A 14,773-nucleotide genomic window follows, 5' to 3' on the forward strand; every position below is an offset into this window, starting at 1 on the left:
ACTCCGCCTGCTTGGGACGTCCACATTTTCTCCCATTTCATGACTTCTTTAGTCAGCACCTTGATCAGAAAACAGGTAGTTTATAGAACTTGGAAGATGTTCCTGTTTGGCAGAGAAATGTGCCACATTTTTAATGGCCGCTGCCTCATCCCTGTACTTTGGATGCTCTACCCCTCCCCCACTGCCCTCTTAGTTTTCTTTGTCCCTCGGTTATTAGGGCTCCCCTAGTGAGTTAAAAGCTCAGAAGCCTAGGATTCTGGCCCAGACTCCTAGGGAACGCAGATAAACACAAACACTCAGTGACTGGGCCACTGGTCTTTGGCTTGTGCTCATCAGGCTCACTAAGAATAACCCAGACTCTGTGGTGCTTTGGTTTTTTAAATTTTGCCACCAGAACTTCATTTGATTCTTTTGGAAAAGAACATCCGGTATCGGTGTCTCTTTTCACCCTTGGTTATGCAGGTTGAGTGGATCCAGTTCCCACTAGAGCCCAGAGGGCACGTGTGATTTGTTCTGGCCAATCAGAACACTGTACTCCTGAGCAATGGTTGGCCCAGAGCATTCACATGTTTCAAAGTGAACCAATGGGGGACCAATAAAAACTCACACCAGGACCTCCTGGTGAACAGCGGCTTCCTCACTGCACCAAGGCGCCAGCCTAGACAATGTAGCAAAAGAACCTACATGTTGGACTTACCATCCTAAGGGAAAGAGATCCTGTAAGCGGGGAAGCAGGGTCCAGGATTCTGATGTGACCAGTCTTCCCCACCTCCCCTTGCTGAGCTGAGGCAGAGACCCTAGCCTTGACCTTCTCTTGTACTAAGCCTATTTTACATATAGTTCATTTGTAACCTGTAGCATCTTGGCTGACATACAGAATTCTTCTTGCCTTGCATGTTTTAATTTTTATAGTCCATCCTTTAGTTCACAGCCAGGCTCTATTGCAAGATTTGTTTTATTGTTGGTGGTGGTGTTGTTTGAGGTTTTTGTTTGTTTTACTGAATGTTGAGTGTTTTCAAAACAGTGTTTATAAGGTTTAAGCAACAGTGTTAAGTCAAGCTTATTATTTGTCAACACAACTTAGGGGAAAAAAGACCTGACTGTTCCTTTTACATTTCTCTCTAGAATTTTCCTAGATTCTGAATCTTTCCTTGTACCCTACCTAGAGGTAGCTATGAGCTTGACTTTTGTCTTAGAGTTACATGTTTGTTTGTTTGTTTGTTTGTTTGGTCTGTCCGTTTTTTTGAGACAGGGTTTCTCAGTGTAGTTTTGGCACCTGTCCTGGAGCTCACTCTTCAGACCAGGCTGGCCTTGAACTCACAGAGATCCGCCTGGCTCTGCCTCCTGAGTGCTGGGATTAAAGGCGTGTACCACCACCGCCCCGCGAGTTACATGTTTTTAATTTGTAGTATTATCATGTACTCAAAACCTAATGTATTGTAGTCTGTTTGACTTGACTTTGTTTACATGAAGTCACAGTGTTTGTGTTCTTCTTGACTTGAATTTTAAACCTGATTGTCCGTTCTCAGATTCTTCCATTTGGGTCTTGTGGCTGTGGAACAATTGCTTTACATATCTGATGTGGGCAGTATTGTTTATCTCCAGGTTTGTTTGCTTGATGCTACAAACATTTCTGCTATAAACATTCTGGGATGGGTGTCCTCACGCATGTGTGTAGGCTTCATACCTGGGTTCTGGAAGAGCCTGTCTGCCCTAGCTTACCAGTCATTTCAAATTTACTGAACGAATAAAGACTCTTCTTTAGGCTGGCTCCACTGAGATACATATCTATAAAAGGAGTGTATTTTCCCCATAGTTTTTCTTTGAAACTAGATATTACCAATCTTTACTGTTTGTCAATAATGGTGGCTGTGCATTTATCTACCTCATCAAAGAGTTTCAACTTACATTTTTCTGATTGATGACATCAAAATCATAACTGTATCACAAACATTTGATCAATGCTACCTCTGAAGGTAAAAATTGAACTGCATATTAATCATCTTTTAATTTTTAAGTGAATACGCAGCAGATTTATTGAAGTAATTAATCAATGAGAAATCAACAATGAAGCTGGATAAAGTGATGTATGTAGTGAACAAAGGGAAAAATGCCTACCTGAGAAGGTTCGTTTCCCTTGCGAACTTGGTAGGCATCCCACAGCACAGTAAACACAGTGCTCGGGCGTTTCCCCACTCTCCTACAGAAGTCCTCGAATGTCTACAAAAAGAAAAGAAAAGAAAAGTCTCTGCATTCCTGTCGGACAGAAATCTTTCTACAAGATGTATTTACCCATACAGAATTGAGAATCATCCTGCTCACTAGCAAGTCAATGAAAAAACACCTAAAGAGCAGTGGTTGGAAAGGGTTTTTTGTTTTGTTGTTGTTTTGTTTTTTTTCCCAGGGGTCACGTCATAACCATTGTAGGTTTGGTCTCTATTGAAGCCACCGATCTTGCCTCTGAAGCAGCTCACAGAGGCCTTGATGAAAGCCAGCAGCTGCTGGCACAAGGCTTGATGAAAGAAGGTCCCTGTTGATAAAGGTCACTTGCTGTGTTCTGACAACACTCCGTCAACTTACAAAATTTTAAAGAATTTCTGCTTTGATTATGAAACGCTCCAAAAATTAGTTTGGATCACAAAAAAAGCTGGTTTCATGAGGGAATGGACTTGGTTCATTTACATAGTTGCACAAAAACCGTTAACGTTAAAAAGTCACCGTTGATATTGTTAGCAAAATGAGAGGGCACTGTGGCTCTAAGCAAACTGTGTGTGCATGTGTGTGTGTGTGTGTGTGTGTGTGTGTGTGTGTGTGTAAGTGTGTGTGTGTCCGTCCATATATTTTTGTATACATGTTTATATGTGCGCATGCATGTGGGGGCAAAAGTCAACCTCAAGTGTTTTTTCTCAGTAGCCATCCACCTTGACTTTTAAGACAGAGTCTCTCACTAGCTTGGATCTCACTGGCTGTCTGATGAGCCTCAGAGATCCACCTGTCTCTGGGACTCTGAGTGGGCACCCTACATCCAGCTTTTTCTGTGGGTTCTTAGTATCAAACACAGGTCCTTATGCTTACAAAGCAAGCACATTGCCTCCTATACCTCGATCTCCAAAATCCAGAAAATTAACTTTTCCTTGGGGAAACCCAATGTTTTCTACCTTTTCAGAAAGGGGCTTTATTTTGTTTTATTTTTTCATGTAAGCTAGGGCTTGAAAAACAAACTCAAGATATTTATGCCTACTATTTGTGCCACAAGGTCTGGACATGTGGGCGAATGAACTACTGTCTTCTCTGTCAAGACTCCTGGAACCTGCAGACAGCCTTCCTCTCCGTCTGTAAAGGTCAGAACCTTCAAGGCGAGGTGCCATGCCCTTGAATGGCTTGGGACTAAGAACCCTGACTAGGGATGATGATGGATGGACAGACTCATAGACATGGAAGAGTCAGGATCAAGTGATACTGCAGCCAGTGCGGCATGCCGAGGAGGCAGGCAGCCAAAGGGACAAATCTTGGCTGCTTTAAATGTTACCCTGTTTTTGAACAACATGACCCAAATAACCCAGCAGTTGTATTTCCGATGTGCCTGGTAATTGTATGTAAGCAGGTAAAACTGGTCAAAGGAGAAGCCTTTGTACTTTTACCCAGTGGCTTGGTCACATCTTCCTATACCTGTTTACACCAGTGACTTCCTCCATTCTGGGGGGAAGGACATTTTTCTAAGTACCTGGAGTCCCAGTGGGCTCTGTACAAATATTTGAGGTGGGTTCCAGCCCTCCAATTTAGACAGGATTTTGAATGTCACATGGATTGCCAACACATGTGCCTGACAGTAGCCCCTTAAAATGAGAGCAGATATAATTGGGAGTTAACTGGGACCTACCTCCTGGGAGCTTGGACCCACAGTAATGATAGCACAGATGTGGCCCAGTTAAGTCAGCACAACCTAGAAATGCAGAAGACTTCATATCAGATTGGCTTCTCTGGCTAATATTGCAAAATTGATCCTTGATGAGCTCCAACCCCTTAACTTGCTAAAAACGTTGCTTGTGTTTCTCTTGGTCAAAAGGCTGCCGTGACCATCTCCCTTCTTATCATCATTCAGTATGGTTTGAGCACTGCAGTGAACCGCCCCCGGAATAAGTATGAAGGTCAGCCCTAAACATGTAAGAAATAAGAAAGGGGAGACCCAGGGTGCGAGTGAAGTCCTGAGTGAGTGTATTGTTTGGCATGGGCTCCCAGGGCAGCCGCTGGAAAGGACCAGCTCACCAACTTCTGTGGCCCACACAAGTGAGTAGTCAGGCAACTCCCCTGGCCAGCCAGAGCTCGACAACTGAGCACCTATCACCGGGCCACCAATTCTTCTTGTCAGATGTAACAAAAAGCTGTTAAACCAAAAGCAAATGTGGGAGCATGCTCTGGTCTCTTGGCTGTGTATCTAACCCTCAATTTTTCTCCATTTCTTTGTTTGTCTATCTATTATCCATCTATCTGTTTGTCTATCTATCTATCTATTGTCTGTCTATCTATCGTCTGTCTGTCTATCTATCGTCTATCTATCTATTGTCTATCTATCTATCTATCTATCTATCTATCTATCTATCTATCTATCTATCTATCTATCTATTGTCTGTCTATCTATCTATCGTCTGTCTGTCTATCTATCTATCGTCTATCTATCCATTTTCCAAGTAGCCAGATTCCTCATTCCCTTTCACTAGAAACCAAGGGCCTACCTCCCAAACACAGCCCCAAAACTGATGAACCTGCAATGCCTCCACCCCACTTCCTTGGTTTATCAAAATTCTCTCCAAAGCCCCACAGATAACCCTCGTCTCTACATGTCATGCGTTAGACCTGATGCTTAAAGTTCCACACCCCTCCTTTGCCTTCATTTTTATCTTTTTCTTTTGCCTTCATTTTCATGTTTCTCTCGGGAGCATTCCCTCTTTTGACCGATTCAAGTTTCCCATAGTCAGGTGTTTTAGGCCCATGGTTCTAATATCTGTGTTCACGCATCACTTGCCACACTCTGCATGGCTCCAAGGATCAGCCTAACTGGGGCAGTGAGGGAATGAAGAAATGACACACAGACAAGCTGGGATTAGGTGGGCGGGGCTCTCTAATGGAGACGTTTCAACACCCTGGATGCTCAGCATGCTTATTTTAGACAGGTGAACAAGGATGCAGCGTTATTATATGCAGATGAGCAAGGAGTTGGGATTATCGTATACAGCTGAAAAGGGAGGCAGGTTTATGTAGTGTTAGTAGGAGCAGTTTCCAGAAGGGACCTAAACATCCAGGGGGAGAAAGCTATGGTGGACATTTCCTGCACATGCTGTAAACATCTACCCAAGGACCAGGAAGAAGCCTTGCCTTTTCCCTTGGATCTAAGGCATTGGAGTTCTTGGCATGGCCATACCCAGGTCAAACAATACACATTCATTCACTCAGGACTTCACTCCTTCCCTACAGCAAGGGGCAGTAAACTTTTTTGTAAAGGGATACATAATAAACATCTTAAAATTTAAGGATCATGAGGTCTTTGTGGCAACTCTACAGACAGCATGTAAGTTAATATGCATGCCTGTCTTCTGATGAAGCCATATCTACACAAATAGTTGTGACCTCTGGTCTGCAGGTATGAATCTTGGGATAGTCTGTCTCTAGCCCAGCGTTTTTTTTTAATAAGATATCCTGGGAGAGAAGACCAGATCAATATTCCAAGAAAAAGTTATCATTTTAGCAAAAGGGAATTGAGTTCTAGTTTTGAATCAATGAAAGTGTCTTAGTCAGGGTTTCTATTGCTGTGATGAAAGACCATGACCAAAATCAAGTTGGGAATGAGAGGGTTTATTTGGCTTACACTTCCACATGTCTGTTTGTCAATGAAAGATCAAGACAGGAACACAAGCAGAGCAGGGACCTGGAGACAGGAGCTGGTACAGAGGCCTTGGAGGGCCATGGCTTGATCAGCCTGCTTTCTTATAGAACCCAGGACCACCAGGCCAGGTTTGGCCCCACACACAATGATTGGGCTCTCCTCTATCACTAATTAAGAAAATGCACTAGGGCCCAATCTTATGGAGGCATTTTTTTCAGTTGGGGTTCCCTCCTTTCTAATGACTTTAGCCTGTGTCAAGTTGAGATAAAACTATCCAGGACAGTAATATCTGGTACAAAATGAATCATTGTCCTTTAAAAAGCTCTCGAATAAAGTCATCTAAACAGTGTCACCTTTAGCAGAATCCTCACGTTGTATTATTGCATTTTCAACCATTCTAGAATCCAGATGGAGTTCTCTCCCGAAGCAACTTGTGCTTTCTTATTCCTTATTCATGTTTACATTCTAGAACTATAAAAACTGTTCTTTTGCCCAACCAAAGTACTACATTAACTTTTATCTTAAATAGCATCTTGGCACCTTCACCGCTCTGAGTAGCATCCCATGTTAACTCCAACGTTCTACCCAAGCACGGAAAAAAAAAATTATAGGGACAAAGGTTCTCAATATGTGGGTCAAGACCCCCTCAGGTCAATTTACAACAATGAAAATACATCCTGCAAATCAGATATTTACAATTTATAACAGCAAGATTACAGTTATGAAGTAGTAACGGAAACAATTTTATGCTTGAGGGGGTCACCACAACATGAGGAACTGTTTTAAAGGGTCATAGCAATAGGAAGGTTGAGAACCACTGATCTAGGAGGTAAGTGACTACTCTGTTGTCAGCTTGTTAATGGGCTTGAAGAGCTCGTTTGCATTTATAGGTTGGACTCTGCAGGTCAATTTCTTTTATATACCTTCTGCCTTTTTAAAGTGGCAAAATGGACACTTGTTAACATTGAGAAGTATAACCACCCTCTGACACATAAAAAATAATATTTGGTAGCAATCTGTCACACAAAGAAATTACCAAGTATCCAGGTAGTCAGATATTACACATTAAGCAAATCCGTTAATAGTGTACTAAGAACTTAATATTAACTAATTGATTTTTTGATTGTGCTTAAACTGGCACACTGCAGAACACAATTACCTTTGGTACAAACCACTGCCACAGTGTTCTGTTTTTCACAATGTAAAACATCTGTGAGTGACTTAAGTCCCTCGAGTAAATATGCTAAAAAAGAAAAATTTAGGAAGGTTAGGCCAATCCATCTCTTAATTAAGAAATAAAAAATTTGAAGCCCAGGTCTGCTGTGGGATGTTTTGTATGTTAAATGTGTTGCTCTGATTGGTTAATAAATAAAACATTGATTGGCCAGTAGCCAGGAAGGAAGTATAGGCGGGACAAGGAGAGAGGAGAATTCTGGGAAGTGGAAGGCTGAGAGAGAGAGACGCTGCCAGCCACCATGATGAGAAGCAGATGTTCAGATACCGGTAAGCCACAAGCCATGTGGCAACTTATAGATTAATAGAAATGGGTTAATTTAAGATAGAAGAACTAGATAACAAGAAGCCTGCCACGGCCATACAGTTTGTAAGCAATATAAGTCTCTGTGTGTTTACTTTATGTGTTGGGTCTGAGCCACTGCGGGATTGGTGGGTGAGAGAGATTTGTCCTGACCGTGGGCCAGGCAGGACCAGAAAAACTCTAGCTACACAGGTCTTTATTTATCTTTAAGAAACGAAGTGTAACAAGTTGCTCATTTTTGTTACCCTCGGCGTCAGAAGGCAAATGGATGGGCAGCTCGTCATTAGACATTGTCCTTTCATCTCTTCCTCTTAGCTTCTGCCTGGGCAGCTTCGACAGGTTTTTGTTGTTGCCCTTGTTGGGTTTAAGACTAGCATATGTAAAAATATTAGAGTTGGGGGTCTTTGTTTTAGGAAAGTTGTGAGAATATGATATTTAAATAGATTTACATAAATGCCCATTAGCCAATTAGAACAGAGCTTACTCGTTTTGGCAGACTATACCATGTATTGACATAGTCTATAGATTAGTATGTGCATATGGATACAGGCGGGTATGTCAATCATCCATCCAGAAGCTGGGTCTTCTCTCAGTCAGAAGCACAGAGACTCCGCATCTTAGGCTTCATAATGTTAGCTCTAGGGCAGAGTAATATAGAAAACAGACCTTGAAGAAGAAACCCACAAAACAAACAGAAAAAAAAAAAAACTAAGACAGATGGTTCTGTTCTGTCTCCTACAGACATGGTTTCATTCCATCTCTGGGTGAGGAAATCTCTTAAGACTCCCTGAAGTCACCACCTGTCAGTCACGGACTCACCAGTGGCTGCCGCCACCAGCAGGCAATAATAGCAACACTGTATGGATGTGAACACATCATCGGATGTACTCAGCTAGAAGAGGAAGCAGAGATAAAATGAAGGGCAGAACTGGTGGTGGTCAGAAAGACAGGAAGGGGAGGGACGGACATCTTGATTACCTCTGAGAACACAGTGCTGTGGGAAGGAAGATGGCCTATGGAGCCCGGGAGAGCAACTGGTTATGGAAGGCAAGCCACCTGGAAACTCCAGCAGAGCCTCCGATGGTATCAGATAGAATTTCCCCAAAGCTAAATAAAAGCCGTGTCTGTTACACAAACATGAACTAAGCATCTGTTAATGATTCGTGTAACCCATTAATGGAGGAACCAGCTAGATAATAAGGCTAAGGAATTTAAAAATTGGGTGGACTGCTTCTCTGCCCAAAATTATCAGTGAACTAGTTTTGGTTTGGGTTTTGTGTTTGGGGTTCTTGTTTGTTTGTTTGTTTTTGTTATTATTGTTGTTTTGTTTTTTCTTCCTTGCATCTGATGGCCCCGGGGAGGTGGGGGATGAAGTAAAATGGTAAAATGCACAGTAACTACCTTGCATCCTTATCAAGCCTTTTCCCAGGTACAGAGTTCTATTGCCCTGTGACTCCCTCCAAAACACAGTCTTCATCTTCCAGGAAAAAGAAACCACATAAAGAATGAAGAAGGGACGTGGGACAGATCTCAGAGGTCAGTGACGTCACTGTGGCAATGAATGCGGGGAGCAGCAGATGATTGGGTCCCCAAGCCTCAAGACCTCTCACAGGGCATTCAAACAGCGGACACAGAATTTCATGTGCAGGATGTTTTTAAGGGTTAGGGTTAGGGTTAGGAGAATTATCAGTCAATAATAAAATATTATCAAAATTATTTTTATTACTGGAATCTTAAAACAATGGATTTAATGAATAGATGTTTTGTACTTATAATAAATTTTTATATTTTTACAAGGATGGTGAAATTATTCAATGTTTCATATATATGTATATATATATACATATGTGTGTATGTGTGTGTGTATGTGAAGTGTTGTATAGCCCTAGGCATGCATATATGGTAAATCACAACGTTCATATCAGTTTTTTATACAATATGAGAAAAATATTACTTAGACCTTGAACGGTAGTGAAAGCAAAAGGAGAGAGAAAAACATCATCTACAAAACTGGGAAGCCAAGCAAGACACTTTGAAAATAACTGAATTATCTGCAAATTAGAACAGATCTGTAGGTGACTCAGACACTTGGGGTAATGCCGGGAATGTGGAAGGCCTTGCTTAGCCTAGACTGGGAGGAGAAGATCAATGTGAAGCCAGGATATTCAAGCCAAGTGACAGGACAAGGGCCTGAGCAGGGACCAGTCACTGGCTTTGAGTCTCCCCCTCTTGTTCTCACACACATATATCCATCCTTGAGAAAAGCCCCTGTGGGATTTCCTGCTGTGACACTCTTCTGAAAAGATTTAAGTACTGCTCTTTGTAGGAAAGCAAAAAGCATGTGAGATAGAGCTCTCCTGTCAAAGATTTTGTAAATGTGCAAGGCAGATATGATTGACAGCCCTTTCTGCTGAAAGATCTGAAATGTAAGGCGAATACATCATGGTAGTTCTCATGCCAAATCCACATGTGGACAGTCTAGATCTTGTGTCTTAGCCCATTCATCAATATTTGTAACCCCTGTGTTGTGTGTAACCAAGATGTCCCCCAAAGAAATGTGTTGAAGGCTTGGCCCCCAGTTCAACAGTGTCCCCAGGTCTTTGGGAGGTGAGTGGATCTGACCTCATCTGTAAATTTATCTACCTACAGATTCACATGTTGGTTTACATGAAAGAGTGAGCTTCCTCTCTTCGCCTAAGGGCTGCCTGGAGATCAGCACCCCTTTCTGCCATGTACAGTGATACACCATCATCTAACCACAGGCATCAAAGCAACTGAGCCACTTGACCATGAACTGAAACTCTGCAAACAATGAGGCCAAATAAAAATTTCATGATCAGAAATTGATTATGTCAGACATTTTATGGCAGCAACCCAAAACTGAGCAGTGACTATAGTCCATACTCAACAGGTGAATTCATTATGGAGAGGTTGCATATTCAGATCCCTCAGGCTCAAAGTGTTCCCACTGATGGGAGTGGTCAGGATGCATTTTTAAAGTGTGGGATTTCTGATGAGGAGTGTATTTGGGGATCGTTGTATATCCTAGGGGTGCTGAGAATAGGGGTGAGTCTATAGGTTAATCTACTTGTCTCAGAAGATGTATTGCAGAAGATTGCATGAGGCCCATTTTAGAGGGAGTTAAACAGTAGGCTGTAGGATTAAGGAACACAGGAGATTTTGACAATTTTTGAAATGAGTGTAGATAAAATTTAAAGTATGATCCAAGGAGCTTATACTTCAGATAGATAGATAGATAGATAGATAGATAGATAGATAGATAGATAAGATAGACAGATGATAGATAGATAAATAGATAGATAATTGATAGATTGATAGATGATAGATTAGATAGATAGATAATAGATAGATAAATAGATAATTGACAGATTGATAGATGATAGATAGATAAATAGATAGGTAGATAGATAGATAGATAGATAGATAGATAGATAGATAGATAGATAGATAGATGACATGATCTTTGAATTGGCTTCAGGGTAACCAAGATCAAAATCCAGGTGGTTCATGGTATGGTCCTCTCAGCCTGGTGAGACAAGCTTAGGGAGATACCAGGGCATCCTCAAGGAGCAGGACATCTGTCTCTCACAGGCTCAGGACAAGGGACATTCCCAGGCTGTCAGTCATGCTACATGTCAGATAAACAACATCTCACAAAGTGTCTGAGATTCTTTATGAGAAAGGGTTAAGTTTCTAATGAAAATACATTTTGATTAGGCACACTCATGGTCTTTGTGTCACCATGTGATTCAACACTATATGACCTTTCACTGGATTTTCTGAAGGGAAAGTTGTGAGAAGCCGCAGATCTGATTAAGTACAAGTTGTAGTAAGAATGTTGCCACTAGTTAAGAAAAGAAGACAGGGTTAGAGAGATGGCATGGTGGTTTTGAGCACTGGCTGCTCTTCCAGGGACCTGGGTTTTCCAGAACCCAGAACCCATAAGGCAATACACACTCATTTGTACCTCTAGTTCCAGAGGATCTGATGCCCTCTTCTGGTCTCCATGGGTATCAGGCATGCATAGGGTGCATATACATTTGTGCTGGCAAAACACCCCAACACATTAAATTTTAAGAAAAAGAAAAAATTAAAAGGAGACTTGAATTGTGACATCCCCCTGCCCCCCAAAAAAGAAGAGATAAGTTTAGGATTAAGTTTCTGGAATCTGTATGAACTAATTTGGATAAAATAACTTTGTGGATATAATTGAGCTAAGACTCTTATAATGAGCTCATCCTGGATTATCTGGATGGGCTTTGACCCAAAGGTGGGTGTATTTGGAGGAAAGTAATTACTATTACTGGATTACTATTTAAAGTAATCCAGAGGTGCAACACAGTAAAGCTGATCCTGAAGGTGTGGTGTGGGAGAATTGACTCTGGGGACATGAAAGCCAGAGAACTGGCCTTGTGGTGAAGACAGGGGAGAGCTGGCAGGCTGACTAACCCTGTAACTACCCAGGCCACAAACCAGGGTTATGTGTTGATCCACTCCAACAGCCAATGTAATCAGACATTTCTCTCCTGTTTGCCTGTTCCCAAATAGCTGACAGCCACTTTCCAAATTACCACGCAGAGGCTTATATTAATTATAAATGCTCAGCCAGTAGCTCAGGCTTATTACTAACTAGCTCTCACACTTAAATTAACCCATAATTCTTATCTATGTTTAGTCACATGGCTTGGTACCTTTTCTCAGTATGGCATTCTCATTTTGCGTCCTCTGCATCTGGCAGGAGAATCCCGACTCCACCCTTCTCCTTCCCATCATCCTTAGCTTGGTTGCCCCACCTATACTTCCTGCCTGGATACTGGCCAATCAGCGTTTTATTAAACCAATTCAAGTGACAAATCTTTACAGAATATAAGAGGATTATTCTACAGCAATCCACCCCATCTGTGATCTCTGTAGCATGAGGGTGGCTTGGAGGCTGGGGGTGATGGGGTTCAATCCTTCAGACACAGGGCTACAGAATCTCCATGACACAGGGCAGCAATGGGGTGTCCAAGAAGAGTCCCAGTGAGGACCAAGCATTGAAAGTATAGCAGAGACCAGGGGCCTTGAATCAGACCAATGATTTTTTTTTGTGATGAACCCATACATGTAAAAATGTATGGGTAAAGGGGTTTACTGCATGACTCACTATGTCACATTGCAGTTTCCATGATTTTCCCATTCTTACTTTTTTTCTTAAATTTTATTTTGTTTTATTGGGGGGATGGATGGGATCAGGAGGCATGATGTGAAAGATACAAAGAATAAATAAAAAGAAGGTTTAAAAAAAGTAACCCAGAAACTAGAGGTATTAGGTAAAAGTCAATACACACCTGGGTCCAACTACAGCTATAAATGGGAAAAGACGTCCCCTTAGGGTATCCAGAGAGACTCTGGTTCTTGATTTGAGCTTTCTTGTCTCCAAACGATAAGAGAATAAATTTCTATTGTTTAAGCCATTCAACTTGGAGTGATGTGTTATAATAGCCCTATAAACGTAGTGAATGTACCTGTCCTACAAAGGAAGGGACTATTCCCCCTACAGCATTGCAACATGCATGTGATAGGAAGGCACTTGAGAGGCATAGGTGTGGAGGCTCACAAAGGTTCCTAGTGAGATCTGAGCTTGCTTTACCCAGCAGAACTGCATCAGAGGATTGCTTGACCATGTACATGGCTTCTAGGTGATTGGAAGGGTCTACACTTGGCTGAGCTAGGGGCAAGTCTTTTGCTCCACCCTTTGGCATTCCTATAAACAGCCCTTTAGAAGAGACAGGAGAGGACAGTGGATAAGTATCCAGGACCTCTCAAGCCTATCCTGTGTTTCTGTTTCTCTCCCCCTCTATCCTTCTATATAAATCTCTTATCCCTCACTCCTCAAGAATACCCTGGGGTAAAATGTGAGAGCCGATCTCCCAGCTGGTTTCCCACACATAGGGAGGTGAGCAAAGTGTCAGGTGCATTCCAAACACCAGACTGGGGATGCCATCAGTGTGTACTAGTTTTACAGCCCAGGAAATGGAGACAATCAAGGACAAAACCATCAGTGGAGGAAGGAAGAACAGACAGCTTCATAGACATCTAGTGGCTAATTGAAGGGCCAAATCTGCTCTAGATGGTCCCTTGGGAATGGACGACTTGTTAGAATAGAGAGAGAGACCCCTGATTCTTTTGTTGGGAGCCCAGGGCAGAGATAGCTGTTGTTGCATCCCTCCTCTCAAGTAGCAGGTGGACAGAGGGATGCTATCCCTTGTGTTCAGCACTCAATGCTTATTCTTTAGATGGCAGGTCCAACTGGTTATTTTTGTTATTTTGTTTGGTTGTGTGGTTGGTTGCAAGAGCCAGCTGGTGCCTGGGGGACAACTTCTAGAAGGAAAGGAGACTCTGGAGAAATCCCATTTCCAGCTGTTTATTCAGCCTTCCTGTGTAGCATATGCAAGGGGCTTCCCCAAAAGTCACATTAGAGGGATGAAGCTCCATTCTCATCAGAGCCAGGGAAAGACAGGGGGACCCCAGAGAGACTGTACTGCCAATGTCATATTTCTTAAATATGTGTTCAGTGTATGTTTAGCCACGGAGGGAACAATGCGATTGTGGCCAATAAGCATCTTGAACAAAATTCAGTATTAAACTTTTTAAAGGAAACTTCTACTTACTAAGGTTTTTTTTTTCTCTATTTGCAAAATCCAAATCAGCATGCAGGGAAAATTAAATTAAAACCTTTTCTAATTTTCAGTTGTTTCTTGTTCTCCAGTTGAAGAGCAAAAGACTTCTTGGGATATTAATGGGTTCAAACCTATATGAAGCTGGATGCCGTGGCATATACTTGTCAGCTCAGCTTTTGGGAGGTGGAAGCAGAAGAATCGTGGGTACAAGGTCATTCTCAGCTACATGGTGAGCCCAAAGTCAGCTTGAACTACTTGAAACATATCTCATAAAAACAGAAAAGCGGGGCCAGGGGAAAGGCTCATCAGGAAAAGGTGCTTGCTGCCAAGCTTGACAACTTGAGAGTTTGGTACCCAGAATCTATGTGGTGGAGAGAGAGAACAAATACCCACAAGCTGTTTCTCAACCTCCGTCTGTGTACTTTGACATGCCTGTGGACCTCCCCACAGGACAAAAGTAAAAGCAAACAAAAAATGAAAACAGGAATCATCAAGGTTTGCGGAATTATCGTAAATTTGGGAACATTTTGCTCAGAGCATTGGCTGGCTGGGATTGCCGACATAATTGAGGCAGAAACTCTTGTCAGATTAGATGTGCCACTAGAGCATCTTTCAAACCTCAGCTGGGAGGACCTGTCATGCCTCAGTGGTAGAGTGCTTGCTTGGCATGCT

Source organism: Peromyscus californicus, unplaced genomic scaffold (genome assembly GCF_007827085.1).
Source record: "Peromyscus californicus insignis strain IS unplaced genomic scaffold, ASM782708v3 Scaffold_23__1_contigs__length_62951481, whole genome shotgun sequence".
Taxonomy (NCBI): domain Eukaryota; kingdom Metazoa; phylum Chordata; class Mammalia; order Rodentia; family Cricetidae; genus Peromyscus; species Peromyscus californicus.